This window comes from Onychomys torridus, chromosome 3, assembly GCF_903995425.1.
Source record: "Onychomys torridus chromosome 3, mOncTor1.1, whole genome shotgun sequence".
Taxonomy (NCBI): domain Eukaryota; kingdom Metazoa; phylum Chordata; class Mammalia; order Rodentia; family Cricetidae; genus Onychomys; species Onychomys torridus.
In genome coordinates this window covers 11,294,320-11,310,551 of record NC_050445.1, presented here as the reverse complement: position 1 = coordinate 11,310,551, position 16,232 = coordinate 11,294,320, and the positions used below count along the sequence as shown (strand labels likewise).

General features: G+C 44.0%; 1 protein-coding gene across 1 annotated transcript in view; it reads right to left on the bottom strand.

Moving 5' to 3' along the window:
• Nucleotides 1–16,232, bottom strand: part of Creb5 (cAMP responsive element binding protein 5) — a 406,844-nt gene that overhangs the window by 125,025 nt on the left and 265,587 nt on the right. The gene's annotated exons all lie outside the window — the stretch shown is intronic.

The window sequence follows — 16,232 nt, the reverse complement described above, 5'->3', positions numbered from 1 at the left end:
TGAGTTTGGAGCTAGGGTAATAACAATGAGGAACTGGGAACACCAATACCAGAGAAGGGACAGGTTGAAGGTCCAAGAATCAAAAGCCAATTCCGGTTACCAAGTAAAGGGCTTCAGCTCAGAACCAGGTGACAGGGTTTCCACTGTCTGTGGACAGTTTTTTCCTGGAGCTACATGGTATTTTCTGCTGCAGAATGCCATCCCCTTACTCCACGCCCTCCCCCACTTGAGTTCTCATATCTGACCTCCCTGTCAGCAAGGGCAAAACCACTTCTGGTCCAAACACGTGCCTGTGTCTGGAGCCCTCAAGGGCTGTGAAATCTCGAAGTCATTTCTGCCTTCATGGGCCGCTCTGGTGGTTCTTTAACGTGCTAAGAGAAAAGGACCTCTGCAGCCAAGTGGCAACCTTGTCTCTCTGAGGTTAGCTCTCCGCTCTCAGGGAACTATCCAGAGAGAGGATAGGAAAATGATGTGGCCCCTTCAGAACAAAAGACAAGCATCCCATTCATCATCACCTTGCTGCAGGGATGGGATGAGCATCTGGTGGAGCTGCTGTGTTTTAAGAGTATACAGGGAGAGCAAACTCTAACTCTCTCTCTCTCTCTCTCTCTCTCTCTCTCTCTCTCTCTCTCTCTCTCTAATTACAGAGGGAAGAAAACAGCCTGGGAGTGGTGGAGAAACCAAATGTTATCTTCACAAATGATAGCAAAACTCTTTTAACTGCTGAATTCTGCCCCTATGTCAACTCTCCACACAGGGTACCCAGAAAAGTCCCAGCTCTGGGCAGCTTTGTTAGTGCGGCCTTCTTACTCCATCTTTTCTATTTCCCATCACAACTTTGTTCCTCCTCCTCCTCCTCAAAAAAAAAAAAAAAGAGTAATTTTTTGAAAATGGGAAGCTCACTAGGAGTTGTTTTTTTTCAAAACCACAAAAGCAGAAGAAAGGCATAAGATTGCATTTCACCCCCAAAACATGATCACAGCTTTAACTCCAGTCTAGTGCTCTCGTCACTGTGTGCCAGTAAATCAGGTACATGATAAAAACATGTCTCTTCACACGCCATGAAGTAGAGAGGAAACTTTAGTTCCGGGAAATCTCTCAGCTTACTAAAGGTTCCTGCTGTTGAGGGTCCAGACCTGCTCAGCTGGATCCACTGGAACTGAACTCAGCTTCAGGGACTATCAGTCCACTCAGGATGAAGAGCAAAATAGCAAGATTCGCCCCACACTCCCATGACCCCAGGGCTGGGGCCTGAAGGAGCTTTCCCTGGTAATCTGCCCTCTGTCATGACATCCTCAATTGATGCTGAGGCCACAGTGGCTCTCGGTGACACCTTTATCAAGGCAAGCAGCTCTGAATTAGAGGTGATCAGCCATAATTACAGCTGGCGCCACTGAAGCCCGCGCCCCGACAGCGGCAAATGTGGCTGTTACAGTTTGGTCCATCGTGTCATGGCCCTGTATAACTCACTCACATCTCACCAACCAAGCGGCCATTGATTTTTCTTCTACTGTGCAGAGAATAAATAAAACAAAATTTTCAACAGCTCTTACAAGCTATAATTCCAAGTCAGCTTGGCAAAATTTTGTAGAAATGACTTTCACCTTTTTAGAAGAGACTTACATTTTTTTTTTCATTTTACCCCCTCCTACTCACCCCCCCTCCCATATTCTTCCATGTCTTAGTTTCCATACTTAATGTTTTGGTGTTGTTATTTGGGGCATAAAAATGACCATGGGGTAGGGTTTTTCAAACGGGTACTTTCCTATACACTCAATATACTATGCCTAGGGTTGTTTTTGTCCTATATCATAGGGACTGGATTAAGCCGTTGAGTGATGGGCCTCTGCTGTGTTTGAGTAAAGGAGGCATAAAGATTTCACCCAGAGAACCTCCCTGGGCTTTCCCTGGCAAGCTGCAGAGATGACAGCTTTGGCCAAAGCCTGACCAAGACCTCTGCTGGGGGCCCCAGGTATCACTGTTCTTTCTAGGAAGAGGCTGGCCCAAGGAGTCCAGAGTAGGCAAGTGACTCTCAGATCCCAGAGTCACATATCAATGGAGTTCAGTATCTGCAGAACTCATCCAGACTTCAAGGACCCAGAAATGCCTACTATACCTGATCAGGAATGATGCCTCAGGGTCCCACCGTCCCAGAGCCCCAAAATCCTAACACAACTTCTTCAGGAAAAACAAATAAGAGAATACTGCTTCTTTGAGTGCTGGACTGGGTTGAGACCAATTGCTCTGAATGTTTAATCTTATGTACACTTTCTGGTTGAAGCATGTCTTCCCTTCTACTGCTTCTAAACCAAGGAATGGCTGCTGTAGGCATCTCCCACTGAAAAAGAAACCCTGACTTCCCTCCTATGTGCAGCTAATGGGAGAGACCATCCTAATCCATCCCCACAGGGAATTCCCCTCCAGACCTTTGTCACGCATGATGCCGCCCTGCCGTCACTCTAGCTCTCCCACGTTCAGGCTGCTTCTATGGAGAGCATGCTTTCAGGTGGGAACTTGTACAGGACAGTCATCCTGGTGGGAACCTTCACTGAAGTAGCCCTGGCCAGTGGGCTAGGCCCTCAGACTAGCCAGCTCAGTCAGGATTCCTTCCACACCCTCCTCTGCAGAAATGTCATCCTTGGGGAGAAAATGGCGCGTACCTCGCAGCTGTTCCATGTAACTCACTCAGACTCCCAGCTCCTGATGACACGTTCGGCTCCAAAGAAGAGGAAACTTCTGAGATTTGAGCCCCTTTGGATTCTTTCCAAAACACCCTGCTCTAAAAGGCACAACAGGATTGTAGGAGCTGAAAAGGCCCAACAGCCAAGGAGAGGAAGCTTTCTGTACTGGTGAATTTCTGAGCTCCATTACATTATGGAAGACACAGACAACGATGTAAGAAATAAGGACCCTTCCGAGAGAGACCTGGCATTTTTGTTTTGTTTGTTTTTTGTTTTCTTTTAAGCTTCATCTATTCCCTTCAAGGAGAAGCATGCCATCTTCTCCCAGACATTGTTTTTAAAATTTAACCCATGATTCCTCCAGCCCCTGGGGAATCTGAGAGGCCAGCTAATTTCAGAGTTAAATAAGCTGTAATGACTATCACATGTAATCAGTCATAAACCTAGTATTAAAAATTATTCCCCCAAATGTGGCATCTCTTCCTTTTTTAATTTTCAATAACCATCCAGGTGGTTTTCCAAGGACCCCTTTGCAAATTGCTTCCAGCGAACCTTCCGGTCACAGACCACTGCACACCCACATGGTGTCACTCAGCATTCCTTTCAACTTGGGTGTCCCATGTTTTCACAGTGGACAGAGGTTGAGGGGTGTCTGCGGCCCGTATCCTAAACCATGTGCAAACAGGCCTAGCAGGCTTAGATCACTGGGCCTGCTAATACCAGCCCTCGGCTCACCCAGGAGAAAGTCAGGCCTTGAGTGATTTGTCTTTGGTTACTCTTATGTGGTACCTAGTACAGCTCCTATAGCTTGGCACCAAGTACCCTCAGGCAACTCACTGGCCATTTTTATGTCAAATGCCATGTGCAATGTCCTGAAGAGGCAATGCTGATTGAAGAGTCATGACCATCCAATGACAGGAAACTTTAGGGGTAGGTAGGTACTGGGAGGTTATGTGAGAACTTTGATAGTCCTAAAATATCACCACTGAATTTGATTATATGTTTCCCTCAATTTTTACTTCACTCTTCAAATATAGATACCACCATATCACTTGAAGCTGTCATACAGTCTGAAAGGCATGTGGCCTGATGAATGATCCTAATTAGTCTTAACAATAAAAACCTGGAGTCAGATATAGAGAGGGTGAAAGCTGGAAGATCAGAGAAGCAGAACAGCAGCCACTAGAGACTTCTTACCTCTACGAATCTTCAGACCCAATGGGGGGGCTGAGATCCTGTCATCACCTGCCTTATATTCTTGTCTCCACATCCCAGTGCTGGGATTGAAGGTGTGGACCACTGTTGCCAGGCTCTGTTTCTCTTTTAGACTGGTTCATTCTCATGTAGCCCAGGCTGGCCTTGAACCCCTGATCTTCTTGTTTCCTCCTCCCAAGTGCTGGGATGAAAGATGTATGCAACCACAGCCTGGTCTCTATGGCTAACTAGTGGCTAGATCTACCCTCTGATGTCCAGGCAAGCTTTATTTGTCAGAACATAAACAAAAGATCACACAACAGTGGCCGCCACTGAATATCTGTTGACTAGACAAATGAATACACTTGTCAGTTCAGGGATTATCTGGACCATGCTTGTCTTTCTGGACATGAGGACCATTTTTGGCATCCTGATTTAGAAACAAGTCAGGTCCAGAGAGTATCTTCCCATGTCCTTATCAACAGCCATTTGCTTCTACTTTCTTACAGGTCTTTCTTTTTGCAACCGAGGCCTTAGCAAGTATCTGACTCATGAGGAGTAAGTCCCCAAGACATTTGACTGAATCCCAGCCAGTCACTGAACAGGCTGCCCAGTGCTCCCTGGACCTTCTCCCCCCTAAAAGATTCTGCTCCCCTTTCCTCTCTCACTGTCATTATTTTTTGGTCGTTTTGTTGTTGTTGTTGTTTTGTTTTGTTTTTAAATTCCTTAGGGCCTAGAAGGCCTGGCATGGCAAGAAAACTCCAGGGAGGCTGCAGGCTGGCCTTCCTCCTCCCTGCTCTGGACTTTCTCCTCAGAGACCTTCAGGTTCCCTTGACCCCTTTCCTGAATCCACAGGTAGATGTGGAAGATGAACAGTGGGGTTTTACAAGGAGCAGCTGAAACTAGACTGTGTCTGCCCCATTTCCCATGTGACACCTCCAGTGAATTGAAAATTAAGGTGAGAAGACCCAGAGGAGCCCCTTCTGGTGCTCTTGATAGAGCTTCTGAGGTACCCCAAGGAAAAGTAGACTGATACTAGGACTCACTCATACCAAAATGTGTGGTTGTGTCTCTGTAACCCAGGGGAGGGGCTGTAGAAGGGGCAAAGAAACAGTAAGGATGCCACAAGATGAATGAACCAGATGAGATAACCATGCTTTCACTGAGAGATTTTAGAGGATCAGAGCCCAGTGAAGTTGTTAGCCTACACTGCATCCACGTCTTCATGCCAAGAGGAGTCAGGGCATGGGCCAGTAGTGGACCAGAATTGGCTCAGAGCAATTAATCCCAGGCATGGGATAAAGCGGGAAAAAGAAGCCTTTGGGGCTCAGTTGGGTATCTCCATCAAGGGAGATGATCTACCAGATGTCCACTTTCCACTCAGATCCAGTGCAGGGACTGAATTAGTGAGGCAGAAGCACATGGGCAGGTTATAAAAGTCAAGAAGACACTTACTCTAGGGACAGACAGACAGACCACTGAGAAGCATAGGTGGGATTCCAAGCTGCTGGTTCCTGCTGTCTCCCATGAGTCCAGGCCCGTGCTGAAAGTGATAGCTGTCCATTTGCTCAGGAACACTGGTAATGCTCAGCAAAGTCATGGTGCTCCGCTGAGGAGAGGGAGCCATACCTGCCACAGTCTGGATGTTTCCATAGGCACGTTATTTTCTATCAGTGTCTGCCTTTTGTCAACTCCACAGGTTTTAGGAACCCATTCATTTTCTTCTCACTATATTGTTCATGTGGAACATAATTATGGTCTTCTCTATTATATCTAAAATTGTAGAAGCAGTAATATTGCTTTGTTTGGTGTCATAAGATGTGTCTATAATATGATCACTATCCATCTTGAGCTGAACATTGAATAAAAAGTAGTCTAATACAAATACAGGGGCATGACCACAATCCTTTCCCCCACACTGCACTGTATCAAGGTTATAGTCCCTTTAATAACCCAGGCACAGCTTGTGACAGGAAGTTTTGAGTCCAGAAGCAGTCACTGCTCCTGACCTGGCATGGTTGGTGGAGAATGTATGAAGACTGCCATCTCTTGCAAATGTCATGCTTTTGGTCAGAGAACTGTTCAAAGAGGCAGGCTTGGCATAGAGTGGGGGAGGAAGAGAGGTTTGTTGTGTAACTTCAAAAAGTAGAAATGAGAGAGAGGGTCTCCCTGGTCCTGAGGGTCTCACATTACTCACATGAGCTTGACCACCTCACTTTCATATCTCCAAGCCTCATCAGGACCACATTCTGACCCAACACTGCAGACTCCATACCTTCAGCCTGGTCCCACTCCACTGTCTCCAAGGCAAATGTGGCTACCAGAACTCGACCATCTTTGGCAGAGAAGTTTGTCAGGCAAATCAGCCAATAGGAACTTTCAAAATCAGTGAAAAATACTATATTATACACATTGTAAATTCTAAACACCGAGTTATCCATTTTATGGATCATCTTGCCCCTATGCCTCCAAATTCCTGGCCAACACATCTTGTAGTCATCACTTGATGCCAGTGAGGAATTGGCTCCAGGATACCTGTGGGTACTGGAACCCAAGTATGGTCAAATCCTGTCTATAAATTGGCACAGCATTGTCATATAACCTATGCACATATACCCATATGCAATAATGACTTGTCTGAACAAAAACCCTGAAGATATTTTCTGCTGGATGTTTTTTTTTTTTATTGTTAAAACTGTTTATACACACACACACACACACACACACACACACACACACACACACGGCTACAAAGGTAAAGATAGATTTGAAGAGCTTTTGAAAACATTAAAAATGCTAAGGAAGGCTAAACTATGAAAGTGTACTTGTGTTTCCATTCACTAGGAATCTAGCTGTGGGACTTTGTGCAGCTGATAACTGACCTAGCTTTGAACAGAGTGGTGTCCCAGCATAGACTGACTAAGAGGGTTTCTGCAGGAAGACTTCTTCAACACTTCTGCCTGCGTGAATGGGAATGTTCTTTTTTTCTTGTTTTAAACCTCAACCCTTGGGCCTTCCAAACGAAATTATCTGTGTTTTGATTAACTGGGCCCCTGAGTTAAAATGTTGGTTTTGATAAGGGACAATAAATGAAAGAGAAACTGCTGAGATAATATTTTGGTTTCCAAATCCACTTCCACATTCTGCTGTCCTTCTCAGGCCTGTACATGACTGTGGTTTCTTTATTTACACCAGAATCCTGGAAGGAAAGGTGCAGTTAATCCTGCCTTACAATGAAGTTTGCCTCTGAGCTCTGAGCAAATGATTGCAATGCCTCTTTCATGTGCACTGGTATGTTTCAGTCTTTCCAAAAGCATAGTACAATGTGATTAATAAATGGTTTCACTTTGTCCTATGAGAGGGAAGGCAGATTAGTTATGATGTCCAAGGGGGTTCATTAAAAAAGGTCCCAAACTTCTCTTTCTTCACAAAGTTGAGCATTCTTCTGACATTAATAGAAATAGGAAGGAAATTGAAACTGAGGTACCATCTGCATTTATCCCAGTATACATTCTTTGACAGTTCCTTTTTAAAAAATGTTTTTAGCTTGGAAGTTCCATACATTCACACAAAGTTCACTGGTCACATCCATCCACAGCATCCTTCTCTAACGCCTCCTAGTTCTCCCTACCTAGAGTCCCTCCTAACTTTATGTCCTCTTAAAAATATAATTTCAGCGGTTCTCACATTTTGCATGCTTGCAAATGTCTGGCTACAGAATCAAAATGAAGATTTCCAGGTGTACTCCTAGATATCGTGTAAGTAGATGTGGAGGTCAAAGAATGTGTACTTTAAAAGTAAAAACTCTCAGCAATTTTGATGATGGCTTTTTATACACTAAATTATGGGAAAGACTAAATTTGAGATGGCCATCTAAGGACGGTCATCCTATGAGCACAGAAACTATAAATAAACACTAGAGCCAGGTGTAGTGTCCTGTACCTATACTCTCAGGTACTCAGGAGGCTGAGGCAAAGCTTGCTTAAGCCAGGTAGTTCAAGACTAGCCTGAGCAATCAACATATAGTAAGAACTTATCTGAAACAAAACAAAACAACAACAATGAAAACCAACAACTTGGTTTGAAAATAAAATAAATTAGGGCTAAATGTTTTAAGTCAATTGTAGCTCACTTTCTCAGCATTCTTGAGACCTTGGCTCAATTCCCAGTACTACAGGGGGCAGGGGAGTAAATAAATAAAATGATCAAAAGAAAACAAATATTATATGTGCATTTTTCTCGGCTGCTTATGCTCTAAAGAAACCGGGATTGCTCTCTACTTTCTACTTCTTAAGGTAAAAAGAATATAGTGATCTGTCTGCAAATGACCAAACCTCTAAGGACTGAGTGTCATGTTGCTTCCAAAACAGGATGCCTATGGTGGCTAGAAAGAAAACATACATGTTCACAGCAACATGACACCCATCTGCATAGTTTGTGGAATTGTGGTCTCCAGGACCCTTGATAAGATTGGCGTTTCCTGACCTGTGGCTAATTTTGCAAGGCATTCTCCCTTCTGTTTACTTTCAATGCCTCCAGATGTTTATTTTGCAATGTTTCTCCTCTCCTAATTTGATAGTCACAGTGAGGTTGAGGTGGGGGGGGGCGGCTATTGGTGTGAGTACTCTTTCATGGTCCTAATCCACTATACCTTCAATATAAGATGATTAGAATTTAGTTGACCATCAAGGATGGTTCTGGTTCTGGGTCCTCATGAATGCTTTACTGTCCTACACAAGGTTCCTGTCTTTAGGGTTCTTTATCCACTATTTGCCCTAAAGGTTATTCAAAGCATGTTTTAGAAGCCTTTCCTAGCCTTGTCAAGCGCCATAGCACTTAAGAGGAGAAAAGGCCTGTCTATCCACATCTAAAAATCGAGAGTGACTGATGAAGGGGAATAGGGTCACAACCTGTGAGTCATCAAGGGCTCCATCTGCTGAGAAGTGAGACTGAAGTGTCTGAATTACAATGATACACCTTGTAAAGTTTCAGTTTGACCAACTCTTTGTCATACTGATCTTGTCATGGGACCACAGAAATAGCTATTAAAATGGATATCACTCTATAAGCCCAGGGAACAGACATGCAGAAAACCTTGGTAGATGCTGAATGCCTAGGAAGAGGAATGAATAACAATAACAACAAGACAGTGACTTATGCACAGGGATGGTAGATAGGCAGGAGGTGTCTAGAGACAGCATTGGTTGACAGATAAACATTCTTACAAAAGCAAGAGACCTCTGACACATTTACATGCCCTTGCTATGTCTCCCAAGATGGCCTCCAATTCAAGATCCTCTTGCCTCAGCCTCCAAAGTGTCGGGATGACTGGCATGTGTCAGCACATGCAGCAGTTGATTAAGCTTTTTTGTTTATGTTGTTACTTATGACCTCTCTAGCATGGGGCTACCAAGCCCCTTTCAACTCTTACAGGTGCTAAAACCATTACTATCCCTTTACTCAGAGAAACATGCTGATGGAAGAGCCAGGGCCAAAGATTTGGAGAATGAAGGGATGTGGATCAGCAAGAAGGACTCCAATCTGAGTTTTAGGGAAGCAATCCTCTATACAGATCTGGGTACTCTCAAAAATAAACACTAATTGCCTGCAAGTTGCTTTGGCCATTTGGTAGAGATGGAGCTATCCTTGGACTTGACTTCCTATAGCAAACCCAAGCCTCTCCCTTTTCAAATACAAGTTGCCACTGTGTATGGGTACCTTATCCCAAGCTACACAATATCCCTGAGTCACAGCTGCTTCTGGTGACAGAATCTGGAAGTCAGGTAGCTTTGAGCTTAGCAAGTCCCTGAACTCACTCTGGGCTACTACATGTTCTTTCCTCAGTTTCTGTTACCTTAACAGAGGCCTGTGGTGCTATCTGATAGCCCTTGGCTTGGCAAACCTCAGCAAAATCCAGATCCTTCTGTTTCTCTGTCCTTCTCCCCTTTCATTCCACTTACCCGACACCTTTTTCTAAGCTGACTTCAAGTCACCTCACAAAACAAAAGGTTTAGCTGATAAAGGTGAATTTGTCCTACTGTGTATGTTATGAACTCAAGAAAACCCAAGACAGATGGTCATGTGATGGTATTTGAGGCACCAGGACAGGAGATGCTGGTGTGTGTGTGTGTGTGTGTGTGTGTGTGTGTGTGTGTGTGTGTGTGTGTTTGTGTGTATATGGGTGCATGTATGTTTTTTTGTGTATGTTGTATGTGGTTTTTTGTGTTTATGTGTATGTCTTCTGTATATGTGTATCTTGTGTGTGTGTGTTTTGTGTATATATGTGTATATTTTGGTACAAGGATGATGCTGAGTTCTCAACCTAGATTTCAGAAACACATAAGAAACCAAAACAAAGAAGATCTAGGAGTTCCAAAGGCTAAAAACAGAAACACACAAGGACATACATATACTAGAGCATCTTTTTACACTGATCATTGCTACAAAGAAAATAAAATGAAAAGAGGAGATGGAGCTCTGGGAGAGGAAAACCGCTTTAGATATGACATGCCAGGATGTATCTTCTCTGAAGATACCACAGTGTACCTGCAACTGCATGGTGAGAAGGAGCCAGGGGAGGCCTTGGAGGGGCAGAGAGCAGAGAAAAAAGCCTGGGTAAATAGGCAGGAAGTGACAGGGTGTGATCTTGGAAGGAAAGAAGCCATGGACAGAAGGAAGGAAGGAAGGGAGGGAGGGAGGGAGGGAGGGAGGGAGGGAGGGAGGGAGGAAGGAAGGAAGGAAGGAAGAAAGGAAGGAAGGAAGGAAGGAAGAAGGAAGGAAGGGAGGGAGAAGAGATAAGAGGTAGAGAAGGTTGGGGAGCTTGCAGAAATAAACCCCTAGACAGTCAGAAAAGGCTGCTATCATCTGATTTTTATAACATTTTTATTAATATTTATTATTTTTAAACTCTGTGTGTGTGTTGTGTAGGTATGCATATGTGTGTGATATGTGTGCACTAGATCCCCTTGGAGCTGAAGTTACAGGTGGTTAGGGTGGTGGGAACCAAACCAGGGTCCTTTTGGAAGAACAGCATGTGCTCTTAATTGCTGACCTGTCTCTCTCCAGTCTTCAGATTTTATTTGAAGGAAATCTCACTAACTATTGTGTCACAGAGAAAAAGTTTAAGCTTGGGGAACTGTTGAGAGATTTTTGTAATAGTCTGAATGACCAGCAATGGAAATTTATACTGGGTGGGGAGCGGAAAACATACACAGAGCAGAGTCAGATTGAACAGGGGCAGCAGAGCCAGCCAGTGCCTCTTGGAGTGAGGAAAAAGAGAAGCAGGAGTGACGCTGTGCCGTGACTTCACCCAGTGCGTAAATACCGTCACTAATGACTGCGAGGAGAAAGGTGTCATCGCAGATGAGTCTGGAGGGTCGGAGTTGTGCTGTGGGCATATTAAATTTGAGGTGCCTATTAGACATACAGACGGAGAAGCCAGGCAGGCAGACAGCAGGAACATCTGAGCTCAGCACAGCAGCCGGGGCTGAAGCTATCCACTGGGAATCAGCTCCGATGGACAGTCTATAACACGTAGACGGGCAGGGCTCAGGACTGAGTCATACAGCAGGCTCTTCCAGTAAGAGGAGGGCAGAGGATAAAGAAGGGGGGCAATAAGGAAGGAGCCGGAAGAGAGTCCTAAGAGCCCTGAATGGTACTGGTCCTTTCAGAAAGTGTGAGGTGGCCAGAGACCAAGGATGCCCTGTCTGGGCCACAGGATTGGAAAGTGGGAGAATCACCACTGTGTGGTCCTGTGGCTGTGGTCTACTGAAGAGAACGTCGAGAAGGAGATCACTCTCTCTTTCTTTCTACCATTGTGCCCCTTTCCCCCAGGCCTGAAAATATTGAGGAGGAAACTCCCATAAAGCAGAAAATGTGAAGGGTTTTGATTGTCAAGCAATGAAAGATAGGACGTTTTAAACCACATTCTGCCCAGGAGAGGTCCCAATGCCTCGGCCCCCTTTCTGCCTTCTGGCTGTCATTCAGAGGAGGTTAAAACACAGCCCCAGCACCTCCACAGAGATATGTGGTTTTTATTAGCAAGAGATAATCTTCATGTCAACAGGGCTCTGCTCTATTCATTACCACCCTGAGACCTGGCAAATGTGATAAAATTAGAATTACCCATAAGCACTAGATAGAGACCTCTTTTAGCATCTACAGTTAGGGAGAGGGATTTTAAAAAAGCTGGAAACCTCGCTAAAGTATGTTATTTGGGTACACCTATGAAAATTTTCATTTTGAGAGTTCCCAGGTAGTCTACATGTTAACCCCGAGAGCTGCTTTCTCATAAGGAGTAGAGAATGGGAGAGGAGCCTGTCTTCTCTATCAACAAGCACAGGTGTTCTGAGGCAGGTTATATTTTTAAATTTTTATGTGTGTATGCATATGTGTGTGATATGTGTGCACACATATGTGGAGGGCAGAGGAGGACGTGCAGGTATGACATGTGTGTTGTGTGTGTGTACGCAGGTGTGGAGGGCAGAGGTGTACGTGCATGTATATATATATATATGTGTGTGTGTGTGTGTGTGTGTATGTTATGTACATATACATGTGTGGAGGGCAGAGGGAGATGTTAGGTCCTTCTCTATAACTATCCCCCTTATTCCCTTGAAACAGGGTCTCTCTCTGAACCTGGAGCTGAGCTAGTGGCCAGCAAAGCCCAGCTCCCTGGTTCTAACCCTGCACTGTACTGGGATTACAGGTGCATGCTTTATGTGTGTGCTGGAGATTTGAACTAAGTCCTAATGCTTGTGCAGCAGGAGCGCTCACCCCTCCAAGGCCATCTCTCCAGCCCCTGAGACAGACTTTTAAATGTGGAGACCCTTTCAGAACCTGCAGCAATAGCCGTCATATTAATTATCTCCAGGACCCCAAAATCAAAGAAAGGGAGAGGTGATAAATTCACAATCCAAATAATAAATGAAAAAATTTAAGAGCAAAATTATAGATGTTTGTGAAAGTGCCTTGATTATAATGAGCAAATGCATTTTTTTTTTTTTAATTTTGCTGAGTAGGAGTAGCATTGGACCATAGACAATCTGTCCCTCCAGAGGGACAGCCTGTATGCACCTACTTAAGAGGGGAAAGAGGGGTGGGTAGCTGCTGGGGCTCAGGGAGTCACAGACACCCATGAGGCCAGACACTGTCTCCATTATTTCAAAGTCAGGGGGTGAGGAACAAAAACCTCCTCCAGTGTTCAAAGCACTTTGCTAATATGATGTCACAGAGCATTTAGCGCATAAAAGATTCTGAAGTCTGACTTCTGTCATTTTGTAAGTGAGGACTAAGGTATGAGAAGTTGAATCACTGCGCAAACCTCCCAGGGCAACTGTGCCTTTCTCAGCCTCTTCAGCCACACTGCTGAGAGGCCTGGTATCTCAGGCTGGGGGAGGGTGCCAGTCCTCTTAGTGAGTGCCACAGCTTTGGATTCTCGGGAATGGAGGTGCTGTCCCAAGCAGCCACAGGGTTGGGGCCCAGGGCATTTCCCATTAAGTAGGCCAACACAGCCAGTCTCTGCCAATCAGAATTTGTCAGAGCCTACTTCATAGCCATTATTAAACAGTCTGGTGTTTCTGTAACCAAATAAATGCATTAAGAACAGGACCCTTTTCCGGCAATTCTCTCCAACATCCTGGATCTGTTCTTAGAAGCAGATAAAAGGCAACAGAAACTCTGGCCCCAATGATGCCAATTTATATGCACTGCAAAGCAATCTATTAAGTCTGTCGACCCTGCTCAAACCAGTCCCAACACCAAGTAGGGAGGAGAAGGCAGCAGGCTTGGTCAATATGCTATTATTAGCCAGATCCAATCTCTTCACCTCTTATCCAGTGATGTCTTTCCCCCCATAACAGAATAATTCTCCTTATCTGGTGCCCTGGGTGAGCACTTTATTTGGGGGGTGCCTTTTTGCATTTGGTAGCTGGGTTGATTGGAATTTTTCCCATTAATTATCATAAAGTACAATTTGTGTTCTTTTACAGTGCTAAGGATCAAGCCCAGGACATGTACAAGGCAGGCCCCTCTCCCACTCATAGCCCTTATGGAGCATAGAATACATTCATGTAACACTATCACCTTTTAAAGCATAGGTTTCAGTGACATTAGGTAAAGGGTGAAACTTTTGAGGTATGAAAGAATTTTTTTTTAAGTGTAATGCTAAGTATAATAAAAACAAAAGCTAACTAACCAGTCCTTATTAAATTCCAATAATGTTCTGGGTTATTCTCTACTACCTTACTAAATTCTTAAACTAAACCAGGTACATTCTTAACTTCCTTTACAAATAAGGAAATAGTTTTCAAAAGCTGAAGCCACTTGCCTGTCACATACTTAGTGTGTTCACACCAACCTGCCACCCTGCCCTCCTGTCTCTTTGAATACACTTATTAAAACCAAAAGAAATGGAGAATCTCAATTCCTTCCTGGTTTATCTGCATTATTCCCCTTTTTAAAAGATTAATTTTACTTTTAATTATGTGGATGTGGTGGGTGGTGAGTCCAGGCAGGAGCTCAAGGAGGCCTGAAGAGGTCATCAGGTTTCCCGGACACACAATTGTAGGTGGATGTGAGCTGCCTAATGTGGGTGCTAGGAAACAAACCCATATCCTCTATGAGAGTCTTCTCAGACAACCCAAGACACTAAAATCTCTCTTTTCTGACCCTAAAGAGCAAGATTCAAGACTGTCTTGGTCCTATAACCAAAGGACTCTCTATTCCATCTCAGAGATATTTGGTCATCCATGTCCATTGCTGCTTTAGTTGCAATAACCAGAGAATGGAAACCACCTAGATGCCCATCAACGAATGAGTGATAATGAAAATGTGGTATATATTATTCAACTACTAAGAAAAATGAAATTCTTTAGTAAAAAGTGGAGCTGGAAGCTATCATTCCGCATGAGATAACTCAGACACAGAAAGACAAATGTCGCGTGTTTTCTCTCGTATATGGATGCTAGCATTGAATCTTAAATATGCGTGTTTCACTTGGAAAACCCATAGAGGTTAGCAAAGTCATAAATGAAGTGATATAAGGAGGGAAGGGACTGTGGAGCAGAAAGAGTTCAATGGGTTCAGGGTAGAGGAGGATGAATAGGGAGGGATAACTGACTTTAAAAGCTCTTTGAAAAAGTCTTATGGAAATTTAATACCATAGAAACTTCCTCAATATATATTCGTATACATATATAAAAGAACTGAAATGGAATTACCCTATAACAGGGACAATGCCCCTACTGCACACTATTGACCAGCCAGTAAGAAGCCCACTGCCAAGAATGAGCTACCTTTTTTGGAATTGTTGGCTAGTAGGTCCCAAAGATGGAAACGTAACTATTGTCATTGCTCTTAGTTGCCCTCTAGACTAAGACTCTTTTGCTCAAAGCTGCACACACCTGAGCCATAGAACATGGAGAAATTAAGCTGGTACCAACCTTGAAGTTTTCCTTCTACTGTCTGGCTTTCATGGTGCTGTAGGTGCTAGGAACACAATCACAGGAGAAAACTATCAGTCTTCCCCAGCTCTGGACTCTGGGAGCCACAGTGATGACCAGCCTGACAACACAGCCCTCCTGGTACAATAGTGGTATAAATGTTATGGGAGTAACCAATCACTTTCTGATTAGAGTTAAAGATCTATAAGATGGAACCATACCCAAAACTAGTACTGGGTCAAGAATTGTGAATAAAGCAGTCATAGATCCTAGAAGGACAATCTACAGCTGTTAATTTGCTAAATGGGCATAGCACTAAAATGACATCTAATGACTTATCTCTCTACTCATGGATTAGTACATCTCTAAACCCTCATCAGAGACCCACAGCTGGTCAAGGTGCAGAGAATAAGAGACTGTGGCATGGCCAGTTCTAAATGGGGCATCTAAATCCCACTCTTCCCAAGGCTCAGGGATGGTTATGGTAGAGGGTGCAGAAAGACTGTAAGAGCCAGAGGCAGTGACTGACTACAATAAAACGGTGCTTCCAGATCCTGAAGGGTAGCCGTACATATAAACATAAGCAGTTGTGACAGCATGCACAAGATCTGCATAAACTCAAACCAGACAAAATCCCAGCATGCAGCAGGGATATGAGCATGAAGTTCTACCCTCAGCCAAGGAGCTATTGGCATTTGATAGTTGCCAGGAGAGGAAAGTCAGTTTTCTTTAAGGGTATGACTTCTGATAGGTCCACCAGACTGCAGAAATATTTGGGCAACACAAATTAGATTTGTTAAGCTTTAGAAATAAAAAGACACAAAGTTGGGTGGGTAAGGTGGTAGGACCAGATCTAGGAGGAGTTTAGAGGTGAATGTGATCAATTTCATATATTGTATACAATTCTCAAAGAAGT